Raw genomic sequence first — 11,324 nt, 5'->3', positions numbered from 1 at the left:
TGTGCTGCTGATTTGGGGCACAGTGGCTGAGCCCCCATATTGCCCCAGCAAGTGGGGGTAGCATCTGGGTCAAGGGGGCAGCAGGGGTGGAGGGTCCAGCGTTTCTCAGCGTCTGTCCCTGGCTGGGGGTGGGGAACGTTCAGCTCCCTGTTGTGTCTGAGCGGCAGCCGCCCTGCCCAGCAGGTGCGGAGCTACCTTGCATTTGTAGACGAGGAACGTGCAGCTCAGAGAGGGGAGGCAACTTGCCCAAAGTCACACAGCCAGGAGGTGGTGGACCTGGCCCAGTGTTCGTGCTCCACCCCAGCCAGCCCCTGACTGGCGCCTGATCTGATCTGCTGGCGCATGTGGCAGCCCTGAAGGAACCGGGTCTGAGAGGTGGATGCAGGTGGCTGAGGGCATGGGGGTCAAGTGTGGGCAGATCTCTGATGGGCCTGTGTGGTTCCAGCCAGGTGAGGGGGCTGCCCGAGGAGCAAGGAAGACCCCCGCCCCATGTCTCTCTGTTAGGGGTGGAGAGGGGGCACCCCACTCGGGTACAGCTGCAGGACTCCCAGGGCGCCCAGGGTGTGCCGGGGCTGGGAGGCGCAGTGTGAGCGCAGGGGAAGCTGCCTCGCAGGGCCCCAGGGTCCCTGAGGGCCACACGTGGCCGCTGTGGCCTCGAACCCACCACTGGGACACATCCGTGTGGGAGCTCTGGGGCTGCCTCGCCTCTCATGCTCGGTAGGTGTAAACGCTCCTTGTAAATGCCTTCAGGTGGCAGATGCTCCGGCTCGGCTCCGCAGCCAGGAAGGGGCTCGGCTGTGTTTCAGCAAAGCTCTGCTCGCCTTTACTTACAAAACCTCGGGGCCGGCAGGTTGGACGAGGGATGCAGTTTGCTGAGCCCGGTTCTGGGGACACCACGGAGGATGGTGGGACAGGGGGGTCCTGCCAGCAGCTTGGCTTTGTGGGGTCCTGGAGCCAGGTGAGACCCCATCCTGGCTGTGCGCTGGCCGGGTGACAACCTCCACCTGGCTCCTGTCCTGCAGGGCTGCGGCCTGTTCACACCTGCAGGACACTGGGCTGCACTCCAGGCCGGGGCTCCTGCACAGCTGCTTTCGTCCCCTCTTGTGACCAGGGCGGGGGACGGCCCTCCGTGCGGTGCTGTGGCTGCGCGGGCAGCAGTTTCCTGGGAGGTTTATTAGCTCGCCCTGAGGCCCGCAGCCCTAGGTCAGCTCAGGAGCTCCAGCCCGGCTCTGGGAGATGTCCCATCAAAGCCATTGTGCCCTCTGCGCACGTCCCCAGTCCCCATCCACTGAGTCTCGATCCCCACCCTCTGCAGGGGAGTCCTCAGAGGGTCCTCATCCCTGTGCCCGGGGCAACGACCCTCGACTCTCCTGTGGGTCGGAAAGGAGGAGGGCCCCCAGCCCACCCTCCTTCCTTCCAAAGATCCTTACCCCACACCCGCCCTGTGCTCGGCCCTGGGGGGCAGCCGTGCCCCTCTCCACTGTCCTTCCACGGGAGGCAGATGACGTCCCAGTCGAGCTGACACACAGATGAACCACTGTAGGCGGATTTCCATCTGGAGTCGGGGGGCCCGTGGGGGCTCAGCGATGTGGCTACCCCAACACACAGCTCCCTTGGGACCTCCACGTTGTCGATGCATTTCCAGGGCTCCCCCGACCCATCTGCAGTGCTGGCCCCCCGACTACCAGGTCCTCCTTGGCTGGGGTCTTGCGTGAATGATGAAAGCCCTGCAGGGGACAGGTGGAAAGAGCCGGGGCCTCAGTGTGGCCCACAGGGCGTGCGTGCTGGAGGGAGGGCTGGTGAAGGGAGACCAGGCCAGGGAAAGGGGCCTGGAACTGATGCCTCCCCATGCTGCCCTGGGGGCGGCCACAGCCTGGCGGGAGCCGAAAATCCCCAGGAGTGAGTCTTGGCGGTTTGGCTGGGTGGTGAGTGGGGCCCGCGGCCTGGATGTGGTCCCTCCCCCCAACTTCAGGGAGGGACCCCAGTGTGTGCAGGCTGGTGGGACAGGGCTGGTGGCAGAAACTGGTCCAAAGAAGCACTCCCTGCCCGCCTGTGTGTGTGGCCCAGACCCGTCCTCGCCTCAGGGCTGCATCTGCTGCCAGCCAGCCGGGCAGGCCGAAACCCCCAGACCACTCTGGCCGCAGCGGGAGCGTCAAGTCCACGTGATCCTGTCTGTGATAAGCCACCAGCGGCTTCATGCCTTCTAGCAGGGCTTGGTCTCGGGCCCCAGACAGGTGGGAAGGGGGGTGAGGAGGCTCCTGCAGGGCCCCGTAGGCCGCTGCAAGGACATCGGCGTCAGCGAGATGAGGCAGACGAGTGCTTTGAGCAGACGAGGGACGTGACCCGAGGGGGTTTAGTACGGCCCTTGGCCGTCACGTGGAAGGACTGAGGGGTGGGAGAGGTGGGGGCGGAGGAATGAGTCAGGGGCCACCGTGGCAATGCAGGGGGTGGGCAGGGCGGGGACGTGGAGGCTGGGTTCCTGCGGGGCAGAGTGACAGGAGTACTAAGGGGTTGGGTGTGGGCGAGTGAGGCCACGGTGCTGAGCAGGTCGCTGGGCTGGTGAAGACGGTGCAGGAGTCCCTTTCGGCTGCCGTCACAAATCCTTACAAACTCAATGACCTCGCACAACACAGATGTGCACTCTGATGGTGCTGGAGGGCAGACGTGAGAGCCGTCTCGTGGGCCAAGGTCGGGGTGTGGGTCTGGCTGGCTCCCTCCCGAGGCTCCAGGGGAGAAGGTTTTCTTGGCTTTTCTAGCTTCTGGAGCCTCGCCTGGAGCCCCTGGTGGGAGCAAAATCCTGCTGATGCCTTGGTTTCAGACTCTTCAGAACAGCGAGAGGAGAAATGTCTGTCGTTTTCTGTTGCTTAAGTGATCCGGTTTGTGGCACTCGTTACGGCAGCTCCAACAAATGGAGCGACCTTGGAGATGACATCGAAGCTGTGGGGCTGGAGGAGCCACCCAGGGGCCCGGGGACGGAGGCACAGACTGGGCTCCGAGGACAGCCCTGGACCTTCTGGTGTGAGGAGGTAGGGCTGGCAGGGAGGAGCCGGGGCCTGTGGAGTCCTGGGGCCCTGGGTGTGGAGAAGGGAGAGGGGCCTGTGGGTCCTGGGGCCTGGGGTAGGTGGGCGTGGAGAAGGGAGAGGGGCCTGTGGGGTCCTGGGGCCTGTGGAGTCCTGGGGCCCAGGGTGGGCGGGTGTGGAGAAGGGAGAGGGGCCTGTGGGGTCCTGGGGCCTGTGGGGTCCTGGGGCCTGTGGGGTCCTGGGGCCCGGGGTAGGTGGGCGTGGAGAAGGGAGAGGGCTCCCAGTGCCACTGCCAAGAGGGCGAGGAGTGGAGAGTCACCACTGGGTTTGGCCAGGTGGAGGCCACCGGTGGGCTTGGCCAGGGCCCTGCAGTGGGTTGGTTAGAGTGAAAACACAGGGTGGGAGGTTCAGGAGAGAAGGCGGAAAGGGAAGGGGAGGGAGGATACAGGCTCTGGGTTGGAGGGGCTGATGCACGATCTGGTAGGACCCAGACGGGAGCCCGAGCTGGGGACCCAGGCACAGGCTGCTGATCATGGGAGTGAGTGGGGTGCTGGGGAGTTTCTACCGGGCGGAGCCGTCCAAGGGAGGAACAGCTGACAGAGACGTGGTGACTCCTCCATCACTGGAGGCAAGCAAAGGATGATGCCTGCCTTCCGGGACTCTCTGGGCTCCATTCAACTCTGGGACAATGTGAGGGGCAGAGGGAGTGCAGATGGTGGGAGTGCTCGCAATGTTGAGCGTGTTGGTGCCTGGCCGCTGTGCCCGCCAAGGTGCTCTTGACGGGTGACTGCAGGGAGCAGAGCTTCTCTCTGGTTTGTGGATGCAGGGTGAAGGTCCTGCTCAAGGTCGCGGTCTGGACCTGCAGGGTCAAGGCCTGTGACTATGGAGCCACATCTTGTCCTTCTCAGAAGGAAGCGTGGGACCTCCGGCAGTTAGGGCCATGTCTGACCACTCCACCCAGCCAGAGCCCTTATTCAGAAGATGGGGTGCCTGCCAGTGTCCTCCCATCCCAGAGCCAGGTGGGGCCCTGGATCACAGCGCAGCTGCGTCAGAACCACAGGTCATGGGGCCCGTCGTCCCCTACAGCGGTGATAATGGGAACCTCTGGGCCCCATTGTGCACTGACGGAAGCGGCGCCTTTTCCCTTCTCCTAAATTATTCATGACCTCCAAGAGGCCGTAAAAGTCCTCAGCTCTCTCCAGGAGCCATAATTACAATGATAAATTTTATTTATAAAGCCGGTCCTCCCGCGAGCCTGCTGCCTGGGGGGCCGTACATAAACCATAACTGAGACCGCGGCCGAGTAAAGCTGCCTGTCACAGCTGGTTTTCCAGTGAGGTCTCGGGCTGGCTGGAGTGGAGGAGGCCAGGGTCGGGGGCTCCGCCTGCCCACCCGACCTGCTGAGGTGGTCTGTCTGGGCTGTTGAGGGGCGATCATATGACCCAGGGGCACGGGCTCCGGCTCAGAGCCATCCTGGTCCACTAGGCCCCCGTTTCATGCAGGCTCCTCACGTCCTTGGTCTCAGGGCCCTGGGGACCCACTACAGGGACCTAGCTCTGGCCGGCCCTAGGGCTGAGGATCTGTATCCACCACACATGCCCCTGTGTTCTCACACCAGGATTGTGCATCTGCACACGCAAGGCACACACGTGTGGGCCCATGCTCCGTTCACAAGTGTTGTGTGTTCGCTGAACATGCTCGCTGGGCCAGGACGTCTGCTAACCCCTGCACGCTTAGCTCCTCTCAGACCCCTCAGAGAGCCCAGGAGGTGGGGCCCTGTCCCCATCGGCCACGGACGACAGCAGCTTTGGGAGGGAAGAGCCTGCACGAGGCCCTGAGGGGGCAGCTGGCAGAGCTGGGGCTTGAACTAGAGTCCCTGGTGCCGCCCTTGCACCCCGCGCCACATGGCTGCCTGGACGGACAGCACAGATGTCAGAAAGAGCTTGGCGCTGGAGGCCGATGGCCGGGGTTCCCCAGCTCCCGTTTCCTGACTGCAGGACCCTGGGGGCAGTCATTCCCCATCAGAGAGCCGCTGGCCCCTCGCCTGTGGGAATACCCCCTTGTGGGGCTGTTGCAGGTCCAGAGGGATGTGGGTGTCACAGTCTGAAAACAGGTGGGGCTGGTGGGGAGGCATGTGGGGTGCCGGTCCACATCAGTGCTGACTCGGCAGTGGCTGAGCAGCCCAGGATGCAGATGCCCCCAGGTTCACTTGGCCCGGGTGTGCCTGTCACTGGGTGCAGCCCTCCCTGGGTGCCCCTGGACTCTCAGGCCATGGTGGGGAGGAAGGGTCCCCCCAACCCTCTTACCACAGAGGGAGGAGCCTTCGAGGCAGCTGGCCTGGAGAGGCAGGAAGGATCAGTGTCAAGGACACTAGAGAAAACATGTGCTGGGGAGAAATACCCAGATCTTCAGGGAGCTATTGGATAATGGGCCTGAGCTGGCGCTGACATCAGGGCACCCAGACACGGCCACAGGCTTACGGATCCTGGGGACAATTGGCGTCCAGGCTGACGCCCACCTCGCAGTGGGTCGGGTGATCTGCAGACCAACCTGATGTGAGTGACCCAACCCTGGTCACACTTGGGCTGCATGTCCTCAGCAGCTGGCAGAGTCCTCATGGATTCCCTGACCTGTGGGGTAAGAGCCATTATGATAAAAAAAAAAAAACCAAACCCAACCAGGGAACCAAAGAAAAAGGTGGAAGCTTCTGAAACCGCGCCCCCTGCCAGGAGAGGAATTCCACACGTCCGGAGTCATTTACAGAAATTAGACCCATCCCCGAAGACTCAAAGGATGCAGGGTTTGTGGTCTGGACCGTGTCCCCACTTGGTTCACCTGGTGGCCCCTGCAAAACCCAAATAGAGCATCGTGGAAAATGGTGGCTTACCCCGAACCCGACCAAGCGTCAGCCCACATGGAAACTGCTCTGGAGCTGGTCCCCAGACTGGAGTGGGTCACCGCCTCCTCTGGCAGGATGTGCTGCTGGGTGAGGTGACTTGTCCTTCATCCCCATCCATGAAGAGGGGCCAGACCAGCTGGCCCTTACCTGAGAAGGACAGCAGGACATGCCCAGTCTTGCTTGTGGGCTAGGCCGAACCCTTTGGTCCACTGGACATTCCTGGTCCGCAGAAAATTATGCCCACCCACTGTCTTCAATGCATTGTGCTGATCAGACCTTGAGGGCAAGGAGTATCAAGTGCCCTGGATTCCAGGGGGTGGAAAGGTGGATTCAACCAAGCTTTATGGGCCTAACCCACCGTGGGCTGCGGCCGCTGGGCGATCTCCTTGAAGATAAGGAGCACGTCGATGTCCTCTGCCCTCCTCCCCCTGGGTCAGGAAGCGGTGCCCGGATAGCCTCTGTGTTTTGGAAACAGAACACATATGGGACTGCTGCTCGGGCCTGGTGATCGGCGACTTTGAGGTCTCCCGTGACGTCTCCCGTGACGTCTCCCGTGGGTTCTGTGAAAGGACAGCTGTGGTGCCAGCTGTCCTGTGCTTAAGCCACATGGCTTGGCTGAGCCGGTGGTGCCAGAGGTCCCCGAGGCAGCTGCAGCTCTGAGTGGGGTCTCTGGCAGGCCCTGCGGAGACTCGGGCACGGGCCCTAGAGGACCTGGGCGTGCCGTGCCTTCCCGGCCGACAGGTCTCACTGTCTGGTGCTCGCCTGCACCAGGAGACACCACCCAGCAGACTTGGGTCTGCCCATGGTGGGCTAGGAGCTGTCTGATGCACCTCACAGGCCAGAGGGCATCAGCGGGTCACAGGAACAGGTGGCCCAGACTCGTGAGCCTCTGTCACCCCGACACCACGCCCTTGATGCACACGTAGGGCCTGTGGTTGGGGGTTCTCTGAGATTAGCTGATGATGGAGGAAAGCTGCAACCCTGGTGCCCTAGAGATGACTGCAGAGTCAGTGCTCGGGGAAACTAACGGCGGACGTGCCACTCAGGTGTGGCCCCTCAGGGGTGGCCCCAAAGGACAGGGATGGGGCACTTGCAGTGGGCAGAACTGTGAGCACTGCCCTGGTGAACCCTCTGTGTGGAGAGAGGAGCTGGGGGCTCCTGGAGAGTAGAAATGGCCTGGATGGTCGATCAGGGCCTAGGAGGGGCAGGTGGGGAGTCTGAGGGTACAGGTTGGGAGAAGGTGGGGGATGGATCCAGGGGACGGGCACCCTCCTACAGGAGAGCATCAAGGAGACTGGGGCTCCCTGGGGGGCTGATGTGGGTCACGGAAGAAAGGAGACAGGAGGTCTCCTTCCTGGTTGTGCCGGGTGCCCCGCCACCTCCCTGCCCGGGGCTCACCCCTGACGGCACTGAATGGCGGGGCTGGGGGAACCTCTTGGCTCTGGGCCATGGGGGCACTGGGCTCAGGGGCTCAGGGGAGCTGCCCCACACCCCTGCTTCTTGGGTCCTGAACCCGCCCCAGTGCCGGGCCCAGCCATCACTCAGAGCTTGCAGGGGCCAATTGGGTGGGCAGGCACAGGCTGAGCACTCGGGGCAGGGTCCCTGAGGTGGCTCCCCTGCCAGGACAGGGCCAGGGATCTGTTGACTGTGGCCTGGGATCACAGGCTTGGAGGAGAGAGGCCCAGGGCACAGATGCTGACGCCTTCCAGAGCTGGGGTAGAGCAGCCCCTTCTGCCAATCCTGCTTTTCTGCAGAGTCTTATTTCCATTTCTTATTAACAACAAAATTGATTGAATGTGCCAGAGGCTCCATCATTTGCATTTCAATGACAACTTCCTGGGGCTTCTCAGGATTTTCTGCATTTACATGATGACACCAGCCTGCAAAGTTTCAACAAAAAAGTAATTAAAAAAGTAGTCTGTGAAAAATCACCGTCAGGAGCTGGGTGGGCCCCGTGGGCGCTAGGGGGACATTAGGGACGGGCCCATGGGAGTGGCGTGGGGGCTTGCACATGGTCGGGGGTGAGGGCTGTGGACGGCAGGCACCAACACAACTGGTCAGGCCTTTCTGCTGCTGGCTGGGGGTGCTGCTGCAGCTTCTGAGGGAAGGGGTCTGGAGCAGGGCCACATACCTTCCCCAAGCGAGTACTGGGGGATTCACGGTGGATGTTAGAGGAACAGGTGGCTGGGGGACACTCAGGCAGATCCAGGAGCAGATGGAGGACTTAACCCCAGGACACGGGCACCAACTCCGGTCCAGCTGGAAGGCCTGGGTGGAGAGTGACATCTCTGTGAGATTAGCACCAGGGGATGTGGTGGCATCCGGACAGTCTCAGCAGGAAGGTGATTCTGTGCTGCAGACATGCCCTGAACGGAAGTCTCACCCCTGATGGGTCCCCAGGAAGCCTGCAGCCAGGAGACCCTCCAAAAACCCCGCTGTGCCAGCGGCCACTGATGGCAGTAGATTCCTCAGAGGGCTGGGACGGGGACATGGCCTCATGTGGACAGCGGGCATCCAGGCTTCCTTGGTGGACGGTGACGCGGGGTCGGTGAGCTGAGGAGTCGAAAGAAAGATTTCTTGGACTCTCAAGATCTGGCAGTAGCGCTCTTTTTATTTAGAGAATAGTGTGGAATAGCATGGGGACAGGACACATGGGGAGTCAGAGCTCCTGCTGCTGCCCTGAGTTGAGGGTTAGGGCTAATTTTATAAGGCATGGGTACGTGACTTATTTTTACTGGAAAAAGAAAAGATGATGTAAAAAGTCATTAAATGATTTCAGTGCAGGTGGGGTCTGGTTATTGTGCAGTCATATAACTTTAGATACGAATCTGGTCATATAGATCGGCATGTAGGTGAGGATCCCTTGGGCTTCTCTCCCTGGGGCAGCCCTAATTCATACCATAAAAATCCACCGGGTCATATAGTTTGGCATGTAGGCCAGGTCACCTTGGGCTTGTCTAGCTGGGGCAGCCTTAATCCACATCAGACGGGGTCGGACACCCACGCCGTGGCCCACTGGCTGGATCTCCCATCTCCCAGGCCCCCCACGGCCGCAGAGCTTCCTCACTCTGCAGCGAGGACCACCCTGGTCCCACCTCTGGGCGTCGGATGCTGGACGCGGCGCCCCAGCCCTGTATCAGAAGCCCATCCCTGAGGTACCGCAGATGCTCCACCAATTCGCTGTTTTCCTGTCTCTCTTGAGGGTGCTCGGCTCTCAGGGCTGTGAGCTTGTTCAGCAGAAGGAAGAGAATGCCTGCAGGGAGGCGGTGATCACCAGATCCACAGCCGGGGCTCAGCAGCCTTGAAGCCCAGAAGTCACTGCCCAGGGGCCCGTCAGGACTGACCCCTTGTTTCCCCGAAGCTCCTCCTGCCGAGCCCCTCAGCCCCATAAACCTCCGGCTTTCTGTTCCTGGGGAGGTGGACGTGAGCGAACCCAGGCTCCTGCCTACTCGTTTCGGCCGATTCACACACATCTCTCTCCATCTCAACGCACCGATGCCTCAGTGTTTGGCTTCCTGCGTGTTGGGCAAGTAGACTTGAGATGAAGAGGTTCGGGGTCACAACCTCTGGGCTTCTGAGGGCCACCCCATGCCCTCCCCGAGTGACAGCACACCCACAGCCACATGGGCATCGCGTCCGGAAGGCCCAGCACACAAACCAGCCGGGCCGACGGTGAGTGCTCACACTGCAGCACAACGTGCCAGCCTCTGTGTCAGCAGGAACAGCCCATGGGTGGCCACAAAGGCCTGTTTGGGCCAGAACTGCCCGCGGCTGCCGCCAGCTGCTCAGGTGCAGTGCTGACCACGCAGCCGAGGGTGCTGGGAAGTTTCAGCCTCAGAGGTGAGCCCTGCATGCTCCCTCCATGGCTGTGCTCGTCTCCTGCACACATGTGTGCGCTCCCGGCACACTAATGTTCACGCCCACAGCACTTAGGGTGTCCCCTGAGTCTCCCTGTCCTGCCCTCCTCCCAGCGTTGCTCCTTCAGCCGACTCCTGCCCAGCCCCAGCCCTACCTTAAAGGGCAAGGTCACCTCGCCGGGGAAGGAGGGGTGTGTGTGAGTGCATGCTGGTGTACGGTGGGATGGTGAACCGGGGCGGGTGCAGGTGTATGTGTACAGCCAGGTGGAGCACAAGGGGTGTGTCTGAGCTGCAGCGGCCTCGCCTAGGCCCACAGAGGGCAGATGGGCTCTGGTCTGCAATTTACAGAGAACTTTGTTTCTGGGACCCTGGATGGCGGCCATGTGCAGTTGCTCAGGTTGTGTGTACAATAAGGAACCAACCTAGATTTATTGGAGGAGGTGGAAGAGGCGCTGTGGGGGCCAGTGTTGGGCCTGCCCATCCCCCTGGGTACAGAGGATGCAAGAGGGATTCGGGAGGTCAAAGCACACCTGTGGGCGCTCACAGAGGGATCGTGGTCAGCCTGGCTCACCCACATCCCTTCAGCCTCACCCCACCCTGCACTCTCTTCCCCTCTCCCTCTTGTGGCCCACTGGCCCTCACATGGCTGCCTGTCTGCTGCTCCCGCATCCCTGCCCTCGGCTTCCCTCCATCCACGCGTGGTCTGAGGGGACCCAGCACGGGCCCGGGGGCGCTGCTGCAGCTTCCTCAGGGAGGGATCTGGAGCCAGGGCCACAGACCTGCGCCGTGTGTCTACGGGGGACGGATGCGTGTGGTGGCCTCTGGGCCTCTCCCTTTAAGACTCGCCTCTGCGGCCCCGGGGCATCCTCTCTGTGCCCCAGCGGCACCGCCCCCCCTCTGTGCTGGGCCCTACAGTTGGTACGTCTGCCTCCCCTGCCCTGCACCTTGAGAGGCTCACAGTGGCCCCTTGTACTCTCGTGCCTCATCTCGTGCCTCTTCTCACACCTCGCGGTCTTGAAAACGGGGGCTGAAATCTCCCTGGTTGGCTGGGCTGACCCCGCTTCTCCTTGGCTCCCACCTGGTGGTCATTTTCTTGGCTGCTGGCTCGCCCTCGCAGATCACGCTCGCACACGCACATGCGCACACACACAGGCACACAGGCAAGTGCTCAGGTGCCGATGGAGAAAAGGCCTCTGCGAGGGAGGCACTCGGTCCCCTGGCGGGAAGGACGTGGCAGGCGGCAGGCAGGGGCCTCCTGAGTCCTGAGCTCGGCTTTCCCTCGGCTCGTCGCGTAGGCTGTCTGCAGGTGCACGTGGCAGCCCGGCGCTGACGGGGGCTAATTAAGTGCATGACTTTATACTGAATGGAGCGCTGGAATATTCTACAGATCAGCACTGAGCGAGGCCAAGCGCTCTGGCCCCACAGGGCCGGCAGAGGCAGGGGCGGAGTTATTGCTGGCCTACGATGAGATAATGGAGTCGCTAAGATAAAACCCCTCTCAGTGTGTTCAAGTCAGAGGTGAACTGATTCTTTGGTGGAACAGTCCTA

This window comes from Equus caballus, chromosome 24 (genome assembly GCF_041296265.1).
Source record: "Equus caballus isolate H_3958 breed thoroughbred chromosome 24, TB-T2T, whole genome shotgun sequence".
In the NCBI taxonomy this organism is placed as follows: Eukaryota; Metazoa; Chordata; class Mammalia; order Perissodactyla; family Equidae; genus Equus; species Equus caballus.
Note: the sequence above shows the minus strand (reverse complement) of the source record.